The sequence below is a fragment of the Oryctolagus cuniculus genome, chromosome 1 (assembly GCF_964237555.1).
Source record: "Oryctolagus cuniculus chromosome 1, mOryCun1.1, whole genome shotgun sequence".
Lineage (NCBI taxonomy): Eukaryota > Metazoa > Chordata > Mammalia > Lagomorpha > Leporidae > Oryctolagus > Oryctolagus cuniculus.
The window spans coordinates 164,978,033-164,999,315 of record NC_091432.1 but is presented as its reverse complement, the minus strand read 5'-3'; positions in this window follow the sequence as shown (position 1 = coordinate 164,999,315).

Below are 21,283 nucleotides of genomic sequence, written 5' to 3'. Positions count from 1 at the left end.
CACTCCGTGCTTTTCTCAGGGATCAGACATTGTATACAAGCAAAGAGAAAGAACCCCATTCCCCCTGTAACTCCTGTGTAACAAGCATTCACATCATTAAATAAGGGCCTCTTGGAGGGAATGGCTTCCTGGGTGACCAAAATGAAAGGCTTGGGTCTTTGATTTTCAGTGAAATTTTGAAAAGGTTATATCTTAATTATTTGCAGAATAATCACTTTTAAGAATACGTCTTGGGAAGGTTCGGCCTCGTATGAAACAACGCATGAGAGAACACGGCTCAGCACGGCGGCAGTTCATATGGAGCCCGTCAGCATAAACTGTTTCTAGACCGAAATACTGAACTAAATAAACATAAAATCTGCCATGTGAGCTCTTTCCCCACCTATGGTGTTGGTTACCCCACAGAAACTAACCATGTCCATGTCTACCTTCCTGAACGCAAAACCAGCACTAACCTGCCCCCCACGTCTCCTAACTTTCCCAGACGAATGCTTGAGATTTGCAGATGGGCACTTGGAACTGGGAGGACTCTGTGCTCCTTGAGTTCCCTGTCCATGAATAGTAACTCAAAGGCTGTTCAGCATTCCAGAGTGTGCAAACAGACTGGTTGCTGGGGCCATGTTTGTACCCAAAACAGTGCCTTGGAAGATACCACAGATGCTTCCACTCCCATAAAGGAACTGTGTTTGAAATCTTTCATCAAAATATTTTACATGGGGCAGGCTTTTGGCCTATGAGTTAAGAAGTCTGTTAGGATGCCTTTGTCCTGCTTCAGAATGCCTTGGTTCAGTTCCTGATTCCATCTTCCCTGCTGATCTTGCCTTTGAGAGGAGGTAGTGATGGCTCAAGTAATTGGCTTCGTGCCGCTCACATCGGAAATCTGATTAAGTTCCTGACTCCCAGCTTCAGCCCTGAGTCCCAGTATTGGAGGAGGGGAACTGGTCAGTCTCTCTCTGCCTATCAAATATATATGTACATACATAGTAAAGTTTTAGCCGGTTTTTAAACATGGACACATCCCTTGATGAAGTAGACAAAAAGAGCGTGAAAATGGAATAAGAGTCTTTGGCCCATGCTTTCTCGTTCATAGGGAGTTAATTATACGTTGGGAGGAAATGGTTAGCTCTTGGTTGTGCCTGATAAGTGGTGAGTACTTGAATGGAAGGTGAAAGGAGTCTGGTAAGGTCGTGAGAATCATCTGACTTTGTGTTCTTGAAGACTGCAATCAAGCAGAATGAATAATTTAGATACTTTAAATGACTTCCAGATGCTTGAAAGCAGACTCTCCTTTTAGATAGAGGTCCTGTTGCATTTCAAACTCACAGTCTTATCAATACACCTACCAGTGGAGACGTACTAACAGTGTTACTGCCTTCAGCAGTAGGTGGTAATAGAAAGAACTGTGAGTTGTAAAGACTTGTGTAAGAGCAGGAAAGCACTTTTGAGGAAACTGACACGATGTGGGCCTTGTTTTTCTTGCCAGACCAACTCTTCTGTCCCATCTGTGTTGTTCCACATCTTAGATTTGCTGGAATCCACTCTGTGGGTAATAGTAACCTTGTGGGTGTATATTGTCTGGCTGGCACCCCTCAAGGTGTTCCCCTCCTCCGCCCACATTTGCAGACCCCTTCTTGGAGTGGAGTGGTCCCGTCCTGACCTGCCTAGAATGGGGGCACGTGACTCCGCTCTCCCGCGTCACAGCACTCTCTTCCCTTGGCCGCGGTGATCAGCTCATGGATAAAACACTTCTGATCAATATGTGACATCAAATTCAGAAGCTGGCATGGGGCTGAAACCACAGCATTTGAAATTCTGGGGCATCTGCGAGGAAAATGGTGAAATATACCCTGCCTTGCTCTGGGGTCCCAAGCTCCTTGCACCATGGCCTGGAGCTGCCTGTCTGGGCTGTCTTGGATTTTATCAAGTCACATCTTAGCAAGTCCTTCAGGGTGTCTTACAGTCAGTCACCCATTAGCATGGCCATTGTTGAAAAGGCAGGTTTTTTTTTTCTTAGTGATGTGGAAAATAATGGGGCTTAGAGTCAAATAATGTTACAGGTGGTAAAATACAACCTTCCACACTTTATTCCGTTGGTTCATTCCCCAAATGGTCGCAACAGCCAGAGCTGCACTGATCCGAAGCCAGGAGCCAGGTGCTTCCTCCTGGTCTCCCATGCGGGTGCAGGGGTCCAAGGACTTCAGCCATCTTCTACTGCTTTCCCAGGCCGTAGCAGAGAGCTGGACTGGAAGAGGAGCAGCTGGGACTAGAACCAGTACCCATATGGGATGCCAGTGCTACAGGCAGAGGATTAACCTCCTGTGCCATGGCGCCAGCCCCCCTTCCATGCTTTTGTTTGCTCCTCAATCTACGTAGCCTGATTCACATTTTTTTAAAAAAATCACGATTGATTTGAGAAGCAGAAACGAATGAACTCCCATGTGCCAATCACTCCCCAAATTCCTGTGATGGTGGGTGCTGGGGCAAAGCCATGGCTGGGAAGGAGGAACTCAACCCGGGTCTCGGTGTGGGTGGCAAGAACCCAATTACCTCAGCCATCACTGCTGCCCCCCGGGTGTGCGTCAGCCAGAAGCTGGAGTCGGGCACCAGAGCCAGGCTCACACCAATGCCCTCCAGTATGGACAGTAGGCATCCTAGCCGGGTTCTTAATCACTAGGCCAATGCCCATCTCAGGGTTGCTTTTGGTAGTAGCTTTTTACCCTCCTCACTGATTTTCTTTACTGCTGGACCCTTCTAGAAGTGAGCAGAGTTAGGATGCAGTGTCTTCTGCTACATACAGGACACAAATCAGAGCTTTTAGAAATTGAAAATGAGGTAAAATTAGAGGCTTGGAAGCACATTGTGATCTAAAGCCTGGCTCTGTAGCCGAGTGGTCTTGGGCAAGTTACATCGCTTCCCTGCTTCTATTTTCTCATTTATGTCATGATGAGATGTATGTTTCACTGTATGTTTGTAAGGCTTCATTGGATGGATGTGACACCTCAAACTGGACATGGCTCCCGGATGGAGCTCACTCTCAGAGCCAGTCTTCCATGTGGGCTGGCAAAACTGCAGACTTGGGGCTTCCTGGAAAGGCCCTGTAGTGGGACTCCTGAGCAGAGACACACCACGGCCAGGAGGCAGTTTATCATGCAGCCTCAGACTCAGTTGGATTCGTATCCTGAAAGCCTGAGCCCCAAAGAAGGGTGTTTCCTTACATATGGTTTCAGCCTCTCTGTCTACCTTGTGTGGCTACCTGCGTACATTTGATTGGCTATTCTAATGTTACTTGGTGGCCACAGGAACTGATGCAACACTGGCATGTGTATGCAGTTACTGCTGCACACTGTCTGGCCAGGGCTAACGCCATTGCTCTGTACTAGCAAGCAGAACCTAACATAATAACTACAGTTGAAGTATTCACAGACAAACAGATAATGACCACATTCCATTCCCAGAGTAAGTTTCTTTTTCTCTGTCTGACCTTGGAGAGGCCTCTACCACAACCCCTGTGGCAACTCTGAAAGTCATGACTTTAAAATATAAGTTCTCAGGGCTGTCATTGTGGCGCAAAGGGTTAAGTCATAGCCTGCAAGGCTGGCATGCCATATGGTTGCTGGTCAAGTCCTGGCTGATCCGCTTCTGACCAGCTCCCTACTAATGTGTCTGGGAAAGCAGCAAAAGATGGCCCAAGTCCTTGAACCCCATAACCCATGTGGAAGACAGATGAAGTGCCTGGCCTAGCTCTGGCCATTGTGGCCATCTAGGGAGTAATCCAATGGAAGAAAGATACATATCTCTTTTCTGTCTGTCTCCCTCTCCCTTTCTGTGTCCCTCTGCCTTTCAAATAAATGAAAATAAATATTAAAAAAAAATAAAATAGAAGTTCTCATCACTGACGTTTTTCACATCGAATTTTTCAGTGGTCTCTAAGCATCTATTGGCTAAGCAAGTCCATAGAAATGTGCCTGAATTCATTATCACTTTTAAGTAGATTTTTTAGTCTCAAACATTGGTTGTGTACATTTCAAAAGTAGTCAAACATTGGCCCCTGGCCTTAATACAGCCACAGATGTACTTTTTACTTACTAAGCAAGAACACAGAAATGTCCGTGAATTCATTATCACTCTTAAATAAATGTTTTACAATTTTGTTTATTTATTTATTTTTTGTCCAAGATCTCCCATTCAGTCTCCCATCCACTGGTTCACTCTCTGGATGCCCACAGGGGCCAGGGCCAGGGCTGGGAGCTGTTGCTAGGAACAGAATTACTTGGGCCATCACTACTGCTTTCCAGGGTCTGCATTGTTGGAAATCGGAAGGCAAGAGCCAGAGCTGGGATCAACCACAGTTGGGTGTCAAGCGCTAGGTTAAAGGCTGCTGCCTTTGTTTGCAATATGCTGGCTGTGAACATTTGACAGTTAGCCAGCATTTCATTTACAGAAAGTTGATTGGAGCAAGAAAATAAAGTTTGCAGGCTTCTTGAAATCAAATCACTTATGCCTACAGGTTAGGAAGCAGAGGACGAAACACTTGAGCTTTATAGACTCCTTTAAAAATGCAAATAACCCTGGGAAGAATATCACCTTTAGCTGCTGCCTCATCAACACCTGGCTGGGAAGTCTGTAAACTTGCTCTGGTGGATGGCAGAGAGCTAGAAAGGTTTCTCTTCCTTGGAGAAGAGAAGGGGGTAAAGAGAATCACTTCCCTGGCCTGATAGGCTCAAGCACAGCAGAAGTGGAGGGCATCACGGTAGATCATGGTCTTGGCAAACGGAGATGGAGTTTAGATCAATGTCGGGAGACAGCAAAGAGCCAGGACTCCTTTTGATTTGGGAAAGCTTTAGATAATTTTAAGTTCATGAGCTGGAAGCTGCATCCCCCCTTTGCTCTGTGTTGCCATGTTCACCTACCTGTCAGTCAGGGGACCCCTCCCCAGGAAGTACCTCCTCTTACCCAGGACGTGGGGGTGGCACCACGCAAAACTTCCGTTTTTCCAAGCGCATAAAAAGCTAGGAAGAACGCCATGCACTCTCTTCTCCACGTGGACTCAGGACTAGCAGAGCAGAGTATGATAATTCCCTTTCTTTGGCCCCGTTCTTCCTTGATAAAGCCCTAATAGGCCTGTGTATTTTTCTCACTTTGTAAAGTTTATCACACTGCATGCCGTGTTTGGACCTGTATTTAGCATTCTCTAAAAGGCGAGAACCTGGAAAGTTAATTTAGGCCCAAACCCAGCCCTTGATATCTGGGGGAACAGGGACACTGTTGGACTCTGCCCAGCAGGTGAGCCTGGTCCTCAGTTTCCTCATCTATTAAAGAAAAAGAAACACCTGCCTCCATAAACTTGCTTTACAAAGGGCCCTTGTTAATTAAAGATCTTAATTGATTTTATTCTGTGTTCTAGAATTGGTCAATACTTCATTCCAGGAAATCGAATCAATATTCCAATAAGCTGAGAAGAACTTGGCTGATTCTTTTTTTCAGAGACTTATTTTTTTATTTGAAAGTTTAACAGAGAGTGAGAGATGGAGATAGAGATTGATCTGAGCAAGAGATTTTTCCATCTGCTGATTCACTTTACATGGCCACAGCAGCCAGGGTTGGGCCAAGCCAGGAGCCAGGAACCCCAGCCTGGTCTCCCAGGCGGGTGGCAGGGGCCCAACTACTTGGACCATCTTTTCCAGCCTTCTCAGGTACAGTAACAAGGCACTGTACTGGAAACGGAACAGCCGGGCAGCGGGGCCTTGAATTTCCTATACGGGATGTCACAAGTGGTGGTTTAATCCATTGCGCCGCCAAGCCAGCCCAGAGGCTGGACTTAGAGAAGGGCTGCAGAAAGCAAAACAAAAGGCACATTGGTCATTTCAAAGCTAATTTCTACAAAGACTGTTAAAGGTTCCCTCCAATGTGAGAGAGAGTTGAGAGGCAAGCAGTGAAAAGTCCTTGGGTTTGTCTTCCAAAGATCTGGCTTTGCTGCTTGACCTGGTTCTGACCAGGAGCATGGGAGAGTCACAATCTTTAGGAACCTCTTGTCTTACCTTTAAAAGTAGGGAAACCAGGGCCAGCGCTGTGACGTAGCGGTTAAAGCCGCCACCTGCAGTGCCAGCATCCCATATGGGCGCCAGTTCTAGTTCCAGCTGCTCCTCTTCCAGTCCAGCTCTCTGCTGTGGCCTGGGAAAGCAGTGAAAGATGGCCTAAGTGCTTGGACACCTACACCCACGTGGGAGACCCGGAAGAAACTTCTGGCTCCTAGCTTCAGATTGGCACAGTTCCAGCTGTTGTGGCCAATTGGGGAGTGAATCAGCGAATGAAAGACCTCTTTCTCTCTGCCTCTGCCTCTCTTCCTCTCTCTATGTAACTCCAACTTTCAAATAAAGAAATCTTTTTTTTTTTTTTTTTTTGAAAGGTAGGGAAAGCACTGGATGTCTCAGTGAGTTTGGGTCAGACTTGGTAAGCTTGTGTACGAGGATGTGAAGATGCCTTGTAAACCTTTGCCGGTGCTTCCCCAGATGGCTCAGCTATTCCTTAACTCGTTGGCTTTCAAGTCTCAGGGTTGCAGTTCACAAATTGAAAAGAAAGAAACCGACAGGCGTTTGATGCAGTGATTATACCACTGCCTCATGTGAACACATCTCGTATGGGAGTCCCTGGTTCAAGTTCCGGCTCCTCCACTTCCCATCCAGCTTCCTACTTATGCACACCCTGGGAGGCAACCATGATGGCTCAAGTACTTGAGTTCCTGCCACCTGTGTGGGGGCTGCTTCAGCTTGGCCCAGTCCTTGCTGTTGTGGCTATTTGGAAAGTCAATCAGCAGATGGAAGTTTCGCTCCTCGAATTCAAAAAACCAAAAAAGAAACAGTCATCTTTACTGCTGCTAAGTAAAATCATCCAAAACCTAGATACAGGGCACAGAGATGGACCTCACTGACAGACGTAGCATGGTCTGAAAATCCATGGTGCTGCTGTGTTTCAGGTAGTGTAACTTTGTTTGACATACTCTTCTGTTAGTTAAGGACTAGAACCTGCAAAGGTGGATAAAAATGTGTAGAATATTAGTTGCAAAATGGTTTCTGTCCCCATAGTAGAGCCAGCTCCAAAGATCATAGTTCCATGGAATATTTTACTCAATGAAATGTAATAGTCATTGACTATTTCCTGGTACTTAATTAACTGCAATCTTGTATCAGTAGTCTTGTTTTCATTGAAGTATATCAGACTGCTTTATCTTCCTCTGAGCTTGCCTTACTATCCTGCTTGCTTCATACAGAAATGCAGTGCATGGCATTTTGATTGATAATGGACCAGATACGTGGTGGCCATTACGATTATATTATGTGGTCTAAATACATTGTGGTATTTTCCTGACTTCTGTTCTCAGAGTTGTTGAGAAACTTCAGTGAAAAGACTTGACACTAGAAAGTTGTTGTTTTTGTGTTGCTCTTTAGATGTTATTATGTGTTATTTTGCAACCTGTTAATACAACAAAATGTAGGAAATTCATTCCCTCCTAAAAGGTAACAGCCAGTTAATGCCCATTTCCAAATAGCAGTGCAAGTCTGTTTGCACTTACCATTTTGTTGTCAACTACAATATGATGTGACTACTCTATGCAAGGCTATTTTGTTACATCCTGATTGCATTTTAAATTTAGTTTATTTTAAAGAAAACTTGAGGGATTTACGATTTTAGTTACTGAATAACATTAAAGCCTCTCACCAGCTTGAGACTTTTAAGTGAAATTTTATAATTGAGGAAAGCATGGAGCTGATGGAAGAATTTCCTCTTGCTAATTAGAAAACCCAAATCAGGTAATTTTGCCCATATGCAACGTACTTGAGAATTGTTTGAATCGAGAAAAGCTGTAAAAGAGAGACAACACTAAGGGAAGGTTTATTGCAAGACTTAGGTGGGCGTAAAATAAAGTGATACTTCTCTGAAAATGAGCAGCAAGCTATATCCCAGGAGGAGGTTCCTAAGGGAAAATTCTGCCCAGACCAGAAGCACAGTCAGAAAAAGACATGAAATTCCAGCAAGTGGGGAAGAGGAATTTGCAGCCCATATTTAAACGATCACCAATAAAAATCAGAAAGAAAATACAACGTGCCAACATGCGATAGTTCTTTAAATCTGTTTCCTTTTCTCATACATAAGGTCATGTCTGTCTTCAGCTCAACCTAATGTCTAGGCTCATTCCCTGTGAGCCCAAGGCATCCTTCTCTTTCTCTTCCAGTGATGCAGTTGCTGCCTGCTGCTGCATTCTCGCCTTCCGGCCTGCCCCAGGTATGCCAGCCACTTGCCTGGCAGTGCAGGGGGAGGCAAAGCCAGAAGGAGGAGCAGCAGTTCCAGGAGTAACCTCCAGGGACAGGGAGTCCCAGCCCTCGTGTAGCAGAACCAAGGCGAAGAGATTTTTCTGATATGTTGCATGGTTTGATTCAATCGCACTATGAATACTGATTGCAGAGACCCTGTTGTGGCCTCAGGACTACCACAAGCAATGCTGGGAAAGGAAGCTTTAGGCGGTGGGCAGCTCTCCACGATTCCCATATGGGTTGCAGGGGCCCAGACACTTGGGTCATCAGTCATCTGCTGTCTTCCCAGCTGGGGAGGGACACAGGACCACAGGGGTCCTTTGAAACCACTGAATGCTGTAGTAATGAACCCCACCTCCACACTGGCATCCCCTGAGGGGTTTTAAAACACACCCGGGGCAGGTGTCCGGCCTAATGGTTACTGCCCACACGCCATCTCAGAGTGTCTAGGTTTGACTCCTGCCTCCAGCTCCTGGTGATGTAGACCCTGGGAGGCAGCAGGTGATCAAGTATTTGGGGTTCCGCCAAAGTGAGAGACCTGCACCGAGTTCCTGGCTCCCAGCTTTGGCCAGTCTTTGTGGGCATTTAGGAGTGAACTAGGCCGGCGCCACAGCTCACTAGGCTAATCCTCCGCCTGCGGTGCCGGCACACCGGGTTCTAGTCCCGGTCAGGGCGCCGGATTCTGTCCCGGTTGCCCCTCTTCCAGGCCAGCTCTCTGCTATGGCCCGGGAGGGCAGTGGAAGATGGCTCAAGTCCTTGGGCCCTGCACCAGCATGGGAGACCAGGAGGAAGCACCTGGCTCCTGGCTTCGGACGAGTGCGGTGCACCCGCCGCGGCGGCCATTGGAGGGTGAGCCAACGGCAAAAGGAAGACCTTTCTCTCTGTGTGTCCACTCTGCCTGTCAAAAAATAAAAAAAAATTTAAAAAAGGAGTGACCTAGTGGATGGGAGCTAGCTCATGCTCTGACTCTCAAAAACAACAAAATCAAAACACTCATTCCTGGGCCACATCTCCAGGAATTACAAGGTTATACACATTTTCCATGAACTTTTAAAAAATATTAGCATATCAACTACATTGGTTTTAATTTTTAAAATTTTATTAAATTTTTATTTATTTAAAAATATGGGTTTTTTTTAGACTAAGAGAGATCTATTTCCACTGGTTCACTCCCCAGATACCTGCAACAGCCAGGACTGGGCCATGCAGAAGCCAGGAACTGTTAATTCAATCTGGGTCTCCTTTGTAGATGGTGGAGACCCAGGTACTTGAGCCATCACCTGCTGTCTAGGGTGGCATTACCAGGAAGCTGGTTCGGATAGTAGAGCCAGGACTCAAGCCTAAGCACTCTGATCTCAAGCGTTTGTTGACTTAATCGAAGTGCCAAATGCCCACCCTTTCCGTGAAATTTTTGAAGATCCTCTTGTGTTTACTTGATCTGGGTTACAGCCGGGGTATCCGGTTGGTACAAGGTCTGTTGCAGATTCTAATGCATAGCCACAGTAGAAAACCTCTGATCTAACCTAGCCCAGAGGTGTGAGATGACTGGCATAGAGGGTCAGAGGGAGGTCCATTTAAGCACTGTTCAAATGCCTGGCACGCCTTGAAAGCTGCTTAAGGCTGGGGACAGTGCCAGGTTAATTGTGGCACACCCTTGACGATGGCACAGGATGTGTGGTGCTGTAAGCAGGCATCTGCTCCCCAATCACTAACAGAGAGCTCGCTGCAGCTCATCAGTTCCCCTAACAAGATTTTCCTTGGTGACAGCGAAACAGATCATTTTAATTAGCATTAGATAATGAATTTAAATGACATCGCAGTAATTCCAAAATCTCCCTTAACTGCCCTAAATAACATCATGTACGAGGTACTCTAGTGGGATTTATTGTTGAGAAATACCAGTGGCAGGCACACAGCTGAACAGGCTCCCTACGTGGCATTGTTCTCCCTGGCTTTTCCCTGAGTGTAGGCAGGCTGGAACTACAGTCAGAGCTGCAGACACTCGGATGTCCTCCCTTTGACCTGTGCGCTTCTCATCCGTTTGTCCCCAGGATGTGGCTGTAGCCCTGAGCGCAGACCTGGGTCACAGGCAGTTTGTTGCCTTATCTCCTGAGAAGCCCTCTCCACTCAGAAAGGCTGGAAGGTCCCCTATCTTCCTCCTTGTTCTTGGCTCTGCTTTCTGAGATTCATTCTAGGCCCTTCTGTGCCAAGCCAAACCTCTCCAGGGATACTGTAAGGGATACTGGGAAAGAGCATTCCGCTCCGGGGCTGGGAAAGAATGCAGTGTCCATGTGGCCCTGCAAGGTCTTGCCAGCAGGGGCCCCTGCCCCTGTGTTTCTGTGACTGCACCACTGGATGTTTGGGATTCACATTTCTTTGAAAGAAAAGAAAGAAAAAAATCTTGGCACCCGTTAGGCCCTTCGACCACAGGCATGCCCATCATGTTGTTTTGGAATGAGTGTCTCCAGGCCATATTGTGATTTTGAGAGAGGGTCTCCGCCCTCTCTTCCTAACCAGCCGAGGCTCACTGTAGACCTTCAGGGCTTGGGGATAACATGGATGCATACTAACATGAAATTAGCTGAACGCAACACTCCTGTGCTCCAACTTTTTCTTGCCTTTTGCACATAAATTTCATCAAGTGAGATGGGGGAGAGACAATGGCTTAATGGATATTCTACGGTCCATGATAAAGTACTAATTTTTTTTGTTTCTTTAACAAAATAGAATTTTGGAATTACAGGGCTCTATAGCAGTACCATAAATCACATTTCATATTTTTCATATTTATTTGAAAGGCATGGTTACAGAGAGGGGGAGTGAAAGAAACCTTCCATCTGCTGGTTCACTCCCCAGATGGCTGCCATGACTGGAGCCAGACAAATCCAAAGCCAAGAGCCAGGGGGTGGCTTCTGGGTCTCCCTTGTGGGTGCAGGGGCCCAAATACTTAAGCCATCCCCCACTTTTTTCCCCAGGTGCATTAGCAGGGAGCTGGATGGAAAGTGGAGCTACTGAGACTTGAACCAGCACCCATATGGGATGCCAGCACCACAGGCAGAGGCTTTACCCAATACACCACAGTGCTGGCCTCCATTTCATATTTCTTAAAGTGAGAATGTGCTCTGACACCAGCTAACTGCCAAACAACTTTGGTACTAATTACCAGACCCCAGGTTGAAGGCATGATCATCAGGTATCCCAAGACCACTGACACTTGCGGCTCCCGTGGCTGCAAATTCAGGGATTACCATAACACTTTGAGGTGTTTTTTTTTTAAAGGGTACAAATTGGGACCAGCCAAATAAAGTGATACACAGGTCAAGGTCTGGGAGTGTCCCAGTATGGAGCTTACAGGCCATGTTCCTGGAAATCAGTGTGCATCACTCTCTGGCCCATTGACAGATTCTCCAGCTAGCAGGTTCCATTCAGCTCCCTGTTGAGTTTTTATTGCGATTTCATTATGTGAGGATGACTGAATTGTTAGCCATGTGATAGAAGGCAATCTCCAGCCCCTAGGCCTCCCCTAGAGGTCAAGCTACCTCTGAGGACCAGCACCCATCCTGAGTCACCTCCTCTCTTGACATAAACTCAGGTGGGAGCCAAGCGTTGAGTGAATAAGAGAGGCATGTCTATTATTTGGGAAATTCCATAGATGCAGAGTCTCCTTTGGAATCAAGGACAAAAACTAATCAAATTCTTTATTAGACAATTAATAAACAACAAGATGATTCAACTAAATGTGCTTATTTGATAGTGGTAGGAAAGAGTCAGGTGCTGTCACCAACGCACCCACTATGCTCCAATGTAAATGCAACTGATTGGTTCTTCCAGTCCCCATGAACCCCCACAGAAACCTGGACAGGGTTTTGAGATGCTAGTGTTTACAATTGCATTCTTTAGTATAGTGTTGTTCACTATTAGTTATATTTTATGTTGATATGTACATATCTATGCCCCCAAACATGTTTCAGATAACATACTTTATAGCTAATTTTCCAGGTGATTGTACTGAGTGCAGTTTTTGCCTTACTCTTTGGTTTAGAGCCTAGCTTCTATGTAAAATACTATTCCACTAGACAATATTGCAAGCAAAGTCTCGTAGCCTTCCAAAAGTTTGATCATCCAAACACTGTTGAACATTCCCGATGATGTGGGATTCTCTGATTTAAGAATCAGCACATTGGGGTCGGTGCTGTGGCACAAAAGGTTAAGATGCTGTGTGCAGTGCCAGCATGCCATATGGATGCCAGTTCAAATCCCGGCTGCTCCACTTCCAATTCAGCTCTCTGCTGGTGTGCCTGGGAAAGCAGCAAAAGATGGCACAAGTGCTTGGGCACCTGCACCCATGTGGGAGACCCGGAAGGAGCTCCTGGCTTCTGCCTGGCCCAGCCCTGGCCATTGCAGCCATTTTGGGAGTGAACCAGCAGATGGACGATGTCTGTCTCCAATTCTGACTTTGAAATAAATTAAAAAAAAAAATCCATCCCATTTTTGGGCAGCCCTCATAGTTAGCAGTTTCTCATCTTAAGCCTACATCTGCCCCCAGCCTCTGACTTTATCCTCTGGAGTCACACAGAAGACGTTCTACTCTTTGAAGAGAAGAACGTTTGAAAACACAGATCCTGTATCCCCCTAAGTCTCCTTTTCTCCAAAATAAACATTCCTTGGTTTCTTCAGTCCTTTGTCATAAATTCTTCTACATGTTTTAGGACATCCCGATCAGCCTTGGATATTTAATGTTCTTGTAGAGTACAGTGCCAAGAATAGAATCCAATACTCCAGGGATAGTTAAACAATTATAGCATAGTTAGTATATTTCTTAATCTGGTGCTCAATGTCTATTAAGTCGGTCATGCTAAAATTATACTTTGGTTCATTGAATTTCACTTCTATCTTTTTCACAGATCAGGCCAATGTATTTGGTGGACACATCGTGTCTTTGAAAGCCCAGAACCCTTCCCCCTTTCTCCTCGTGACTAAATCATGATTTTTCTTTGGCTCTCTGTTTCCCCACTCTCAGTCTCCAAACCCAGAGATGAAAACAAATCCCAGAGCGGATCAATCTGAGCTTTCCATTCCCTTCATCAAAGTTTGTAGATCTTTGGGTTAATAAACTGTTGGGGCAGAGAGAGATTCTTTTTCTCTGGTGTCACAATGCTATAAACTCAGGTTACCCCTGAATAAAGCTAACATTGCATCCTTTATTATTATATGCAATAAGGAGACTGAGTCTTTTTAACATGTGAATCCAGCTTCCCAGATTTAACTAGACTTTTCAGTTTGTCAAAAATAAAACCAGATCAAGTTAGAAAAATTTTAAAGTTTATTATCATATGATAAGAGAAAGTACAGATTGCAGTCTGAGAGACGTCAAAAGTGGTAAAGAACTCAGCTCACAAGAGGAAGAGCCCAATATACAAAGCACAAATAAGAGTGGGGGGTTCCCTTTTGTGCTTGACTACTTGAAACTTACATTCTTCTTAGGGCAGCAGTGCAGCTAGCTAGCTCAGTTGTTTGTAGCTGATTAGCAAGGAATCTTAAGGTCATGTTGACTTGGGAAAGCTAGACATTTGCTTCTGGTTAGAGCTAGTGTTTCAGGAACATCAGGATACATTTGTAGGCTTCGGTTACACAGCTGTGGTGGTTTTTCCACCTTCTAAAATGTCTATCTTTAGCCATCTCCCCTGTTTTGGTCATTCTCTCACTGAAACTGTGAGTATGGCCAACTAGTAAGTGTTACTGTCAGCCACATCTTGTCATTTCCTTCCCCTACGGTCCTCTAAGTGTTGAGTATTAGGGTTCCAATGGGTTGTTTTCTGATGACAAAAGTTTATATGGTTTTCTGTCATTTAACTCTCATGGAAATCATCTGCTGAGTTAATGGCTTCCCAAGAGCACTTGGGCCTCTTGAGAGAATACAATGCATGGGGATACTATCAATATGATGAATAGGAGTATAATAGCAAGAGTGCAAATATTCCAAAGTCAGGGTCCCTAAAAGCCAAGATGGAGCAAGTTGAACAAATCAACTGACTGAGCTTCTCTAATTAGGTGAGATTCTGGGTACAATTCATGAGTTACAAAGGTATTGATAAGTGATCTTTCTGATTCACTCTCAGGTGTAGGAAGAATGCTCTCACAAAAGAATGAAACTGAGAACTTCTTTGTATAATTGGGTTTTGAAGCAAATGAGAAACTTGTTTATGGGTTTTATTTTTTGGACAAATGATCCCACATTAGGAATTTACCTGGCATCTAGAAAGTCATACTTAGTTATTTGGAGTGAGAGAGAACACAGACTACTGTGTCTAGACTGAGTGGACAACCTTGATATAATTACAACACAGAAAAGTAACCCAGTATTATTATTATTTTTTTTTTTTTGACAGAGTGGACAGTGAGAGACAGACAGAAAGGTCTTCCTTTGCCGTTGGTTCACCCTCCAATGGCCGCCGCGGCCGGCGCACAGTGCTGATCCGAAGCCAGGAGCCAGGTGCTTATCCTGGTCTCCCATGGGGTGCAGGGCCCAAGGACTTGGGCCATCCTCCCTCCACTCCTAGGCCATAGCAGAGAGCTGGCCTGGAAGAGGGGCAACCGGGACAGAATCCGGCACCCCGACTAGGACTGGAACCTAGTGTGCCGGCGCCGCAGACAGAGGATTAGCCTAGTGAGCCGCAGCGCAGGCCTGTAACCCAGTATTATTAAGAGAGCGTTAAGGTGAATCCCGCACAGTGCCCACTACTCAAATAGTGATAGGAATATCATTATATTTTGTCATGTTAGCACCTACACATTGCCAATTTCAGTGATCATGGTTTAAACCAGAAGAGGAGCAAATAGAGTTTCTATGAATTTGACAGTTACCCAGGCATTCTATTGCTAATTAAATATGATGAATCCTGTTTTGCTCTGATTGTTGATCTCTAGTATACACAACTGTTATCTGCCTTACATAATTGTCCTCCACAGGCATTCCATTTACTGCTAGACATTCTTTTGAGTCAATGTTTGGCTTCTGGGAGTTCTTTAACAGTGTGCTTGAGGGTGTCATTGTTATTTTCTATTCATGATTTCATATTACTACATAAAGAAGTTCAGTCTCCATCATCTGAATCTGATTATGGAGTGAGTCTGGGACCTTATTTAAGTTATTTAAGTTAGACCAGTACCATTAAGCTTTTCTGTGCTTGGAGGTATGTCATCAATAACAAAATTTACAGTAATTAGAAGCCGTCTCTTGGCTTCCAATGCTTCTTAACAGTGCCAGACCAGCTGGCCATGAGTGTTAGTTGAATGACTTATTTTGCCAAGGGGATTATGCAAGACTTTTTGTAAAGCCATTTTCTTGAATTTATTACCTAAATGTGTATAAGACCTGCTTCTAGTATTAACTGTGGTTCTTCCTAAGTATTTTAGATGGTTACAAGAGCCAGCAATTATTACGGCTAGTGAGAAAGGCTGTGTGTTGGATAGTAGTCCTTAGTGAACATTCAACTTGGGTAGGGAAGGTCCCTAACAGAGGTAAAAGTTCATAAGAAGTTTGCAAAATAATAGGGTCACAATACTTATTACAGAAACAAGAAAAAGCTCTGGAAAGATAATTGAGAATCCATGGAGCCTTGTTCTGTGTTCTTGGGCAAAAAAGCTGTCTATTTAATATTGTCACCTGTTTATTGGGAAACATTCTCTTGGATATCTCCAATTTTAAGTCAACTGTGTATTGACAAGCCCAAGAGCCTGAGGGATCTCTTTGTAGTTCAGAGGTGTGAACTCCAGGTTTGATACCCTGCAATTTAATTGATCTAAAAGAGGTTACAATAACGTGATAGAGTCCTTTCCAGCAAGGCCCGAGTACAGTTTTCTCCCTGATGTCGTTTCCAGAATGCCCAGTCACCAGGTCCAGTGTGTGCGGCATGACGCTCTCATCTGGCAGAGGGTCTCTGAAGGCCTCTTTTACCTGTTGGAAATAAGCTGTGAGTACTGAGTTAGTGCTTTACAACATTGGGTCTTGTCAGAGTTCACAAGAACTTGATGAACATAAGATTCTACCATTAGAAGCATGGGTCATTCAGTAATAACCGTATAAGGAATCCTGAGGCCAAGGTAATTATGTGGTTTCAGTTAATACTTTCAAATTTCAATTTTATACTGCTGTAGGTGCAATCTTCCCTGGAGATTGAGGCTGATAAGGACAATGGTAGTAACATACAGTTGTAATAACCTTGTTTAGTTGTTTTCCAACTTACATGGTAAGTTGAGTTCCTCTGTCACAGGAAATTTAGTTTGGGATTCTCCAAAGTGGAAAACTTTTTCTAATAAACTTTTGACTGTAGTAACTGCATCAGCTTATCATCTTGTCAATACAATGATGAGATCCTGAATTCAGTTCTTTCAGCAAAGGAAGTTTATTTTTTTTTATTAAGATTCATTTATTTATTTGAAAGTCAGAGTTACAAAGAGAGACAGAGAGAGATCTAATTGCTGGTTCATTCCCAAATGACCACAATGGCCAGGGCTGGGCCAGGCTGAAGCCAGGAGCTTCACCTGGGTCTCTCATGTGCATGCATGGGCCCAAGCACTTGGGCCATCTGCTGCTTTCCCAGGCACATTAGCAGGGAGCTGGATCAGAAGTGGAGCAGCCTGGAATCAAATCCCAGCCCATAGGGGATGCCAGCACTGCAGATAGCAGCTTAACCTGCCATGCCACAGCACTGACTCCAGTGGGCTGGCTTTTAAATCAGGGAATCCCACATCATCAGAAATGTTCAGACAGGAAGTTTTAAAGACTAGAAGTACCAAGCAATTGTCTAGGTCTTCTAAGAGGTCCTCTCTTGTAATACATTTACATCCTTTATTATGCAAATCTTGTTTCAGGAGCATGCCATTGTTTATTACAGAGATTGTCATGAATTATGGGTTTGGCTCGACCATACAGAGTTCACTGAAGTTACAGGGTTTTGGTACATTAGATGCTTCTTGAGTTGCAGCTTGAGGATGAACATCAGCCATAGCATTTCCTTGATACTGTGAATCATGGCTATGAGCTGATTTATATGATAGCAATTTGTGAAGGTAGCATTAATGCAAAAAATAAAAACAGCAACCTGTGCTTCATTTTTTTATTGGCACACCATTTGCTATTAAAAAAAATCCCCTTTGTTTCCCTTATATAACAAATGCATGGACTACTTCTAAAGATAAGATATTTACAATCTTATCTATGTACCAGTACCATTAAGCTTTTCTGTGCTCAGAAGTAGAGCTAAATTAAACTGAGGAAGTACTTCTATTTCTAATAATTCATGCTGGGTTGTAAAAGCAAACCCAGGTTGCTATTTTTCTTTAGGACTTTAAGTATAGGAATCATAAACATAAAGTCTCAATTCTAATTAGTGATGTTTCTTGTAAATCTTAGTCTAAGAGTCAAATTTTGGCAAATTGGTTGGACACAGTTGTCAGTCTCCCCTTTGTTAGGCAATGATAAGAGAATATCAGGGTTCAGAAAGTTATAGTGAAGAATATACAGGGAGATTGATGGAGAATCCTGTAAGATGTTCATCAGCTAGCTGACAAATGTTGGGTACCTTCAACTTTTATTCAGTTTGCTACAACATGAGGAACCTACAGATGCACACTATTTCCTTGAATGAACCCCAGAAAGAAGTCTTCCATTCTAGCAGCTGCAGTACTGTCGTTAGACAAGCTGGACCTGCACTGGCTACAGGGTCCAATTTTTTTTTATTTATTTTTTATTTTTTTTGACAGGCAGAGTGGACAGTGAGAGAGAGAGAAAGAGAGAAAGGTCTTCCCTTGCCGTTGGTTCACCCTCCAATGGCCGCCGCGGCCGGCGCGCTGCGGCGGGCGCACCGCGCTGATCCAATAGCAGGAGCCAGGAGCCAGGTGCTTCTCCTGGTCTCCCCTGGGGTGCAGGGCCCAAGCACCTGGGCCATCCTCCACTGCACTCCCTGGCCACAGCAGAGAGCTGGCCTGGAAGAGGGGCAACCGGGACAGAATCCAGCGCCCCAACCGGGACTAGAACCCGGTGTGCCGGCGCCACTAGGCGGAGGATTAGCCTAGTGAGCCACGGCGCCGGCTACAGGGTACAATTACAGGCATGAAAAGCCAGCAGTCTTTTTTTCCTCCATGTTGTTAGGTGAGCATGCCTAAAACCTGATTGTTTCCTTCATGCACAGACAATGTCAAGGATTTAGGGTAACTAGGAGGTCCTAATGCAGGAAGATTTTATAAGAGCTAATTTTGGTGACGGCCTTCTGCTGCTTTGTCTCCCAAGGAAGAGTTTCCTGAGTGGTGCTGTTAGTTAATAAAGAAGCCCAATGAAGAAAGATTGGGCACCCAGGACCTGCAATTTCCTGGAACTCTAAGGGACCCTCAGTGTTGCTTTATCGTCATTGGTTTGGGATAATTTGGCATAGTACTTATTCTTTCTTGAGACAGAAAGATTCCTTTTGTAGATCAGTCATGACCTCAGAAATGCACTGCGTCTTGTGACAATTCACGTTCAGCTCAAGAAGCTCTGTGATCTCCGCAAGCCAATTGTTGCCACGCTGTATTGAGTCAATTTCTCCGTCCTCTTCAGATGGGAAGCAGAGGCAAGCCATCTGCATATTGAATCAGGGTGGAATTTCTGGGAAACCGCAGGGTTTTTAAATGCTGATGTAAAACTTGTGAAAAGTATCAAGCAGCTTCAGTAAATCTGAGGCGCTACCATTGTTGATTTTTTCAAGGAGAAATAGACAAATGTTTTTGTCTGTAGGAATATAGAGACAAGAGCAAGAGTTCACTACTGCAAATCATTTGGTCCAATTGGTACAATTTCCACAGGCTATTTGCATACTACAGGAAATGTTGGATTAAGAAGTTTATTTACAGCTCCAAGATCCTGTATGAATCTCCATCCTTGTCCAAGGGATAGGAGTATTACAAGGACTAGAACAAGGAACAATAAGCCTCTATTTAATTAAATCGTCTATTATTGAAGTGAGCACTTATATGGCTTCAGATATAAAGGAGTACTGAGGCAACTTAGGAGGCAGATTTGAAAAATCAATCTGAATTTAGTGCTTCTGAATTGTTTATTTTTCCCAAATTTGAAGAAGAGGCCATAGAGCATTAGAGATTTCAGAGACTTAGAATATCAGTATTTTTTCTGGAATTTTATTGTCTTCTCAGAATACTAAGTTTGAACCTGTAGAATGCATAATGCTTCAGTGTCTGAGTCTGGAATTTTTAGTTATTTTTCTCAAGGAATATTTTATTTGTCCTGTTAGTTTAGAAAGCAAGTCTCTGGGCTGGTATTGTAGCATAATGGGTTAAGCCACTGCCTGCGATGCCAGCATCTCACATGGGCAGTGTTTCCAATACAAGCTGTTCCACTTCTGATCCAGCAGCCTACTGCCTACTAATGCTCCTGGGAATGCAGCAGAAGACGGCCCAAGTCTTTGGGCCCCTGCATCCACACGGGAGACCTTGGTGAAGCTCCTGGCTTCAACCTGGCCCAGCCCTGGCTGTTGTGGCCATTTGGGGATGGACGATCTCTCTATCTCTCCCTCTCTCTGTAACTCTGACTTTCAAATATAAATAAATAAATACTTTAAAAAGAAAGAAAGAAAAGAGAGTGAGTCTGTGCCTAGGAAATTCACAAGGACAGCATCATATAACAAAGTGTGACTTTCAGATGTATGAGACAGGGATGTCAGTTATGGGTTCCAACAAGGGAACTCTGAATTTAATTCAGAACTCCCTCCACTCAGATATTTTTATTATTCTGACAATATCGTTGCAGTGTCATAGTAAGATTTAGAGTTGAACAAGTTTCTCTAGCATCTACCAGCCCAGTACAAAGTTCTATGTTTAAGTTAGTTTCTCCTTGTTGATTTAAAGGAATCATTGAAAGTATCTCACCAAGGATATTCCTTGGGTCTCCTTGAACTCTGACAGACATCGCAGGTGGCAGGAGGTTAAGGCTCTCTTTCATGGCTGGTGAGATGACTCAGACTGCTGTTTTGATAAGGGACCATCCTTTTTTCCAATGTCTTTTATGTTTGCAGTAACAACAGATGTCGTTATCAAAAGAGCTATAGAGTAAAGGTCTTTTAAAAAAAAATTTTTTTTTTTGACAGGCAGAGTGGACAGTGAGAGAGAGAGACAAAGAGAAAGGTCTTCCTTTTCCATTGGTTCACCCCTCAATGGCCACTCCAGCGGCGTGCTGCTGCCGGCGCACCTTGCTGATCCGAAGCCAGGAGCCAGGTGCTTCTCCTGGTCTCCCATGGGGGTACAGGGCCCAAGCACTTGGGCCATCTCCACTGCGCTCCCGGGCCACAGCAGAGAGCTGGACAGGAAGAGGAGCAACTGGGACAGAATCCGGCGCCCTGACTGGGACTAGAACCCGGTGAGCCGGCGCCGCAGGCGGAGGATTAGCCTATTGAGCTGTGGCACCAGCCGAGTAAAGGTCTTTAAAGTTAGGACAAAGATCCTGCAATTGTTATAATTCCAAGGTCATTAATTTGCATACCAAGTGGTTTCTTTCCTGTTCTAATGTTCTCTCAAACGTTCTGTCTGCTAATGTTCTAACTCCATCAAGGGAGTCACTTCCCATTCTAGTTTATGCTTCTTCAATAAGTCACTTATCTTTGTGTGCAGTCCATTAACAAAATGAGCTGACAAGGCCATTTCATCATCTCAACCACTAAGACCAGAGTGCTATTAAGCTATTTCTTTTGGGGAGATATGATAATCATAGCAGAGTCACCTTTTTTCTTTTTGTGAGACCAGATTATGACCAAAAATTATTCTTAAAAATATTTATTTTATTTATTGCAAAGAGTTACAGAGACAGAGAGAGTCTTCCATTTACAGGTTCACTCCCCAAATGGCTGCAACAGCCAGGGCTGAGTCAGGCTGAAGCCAGGGGCCAAGAGCTTCTTCTAGGTCTCCCGTATAGGTGCAGGGGCTCT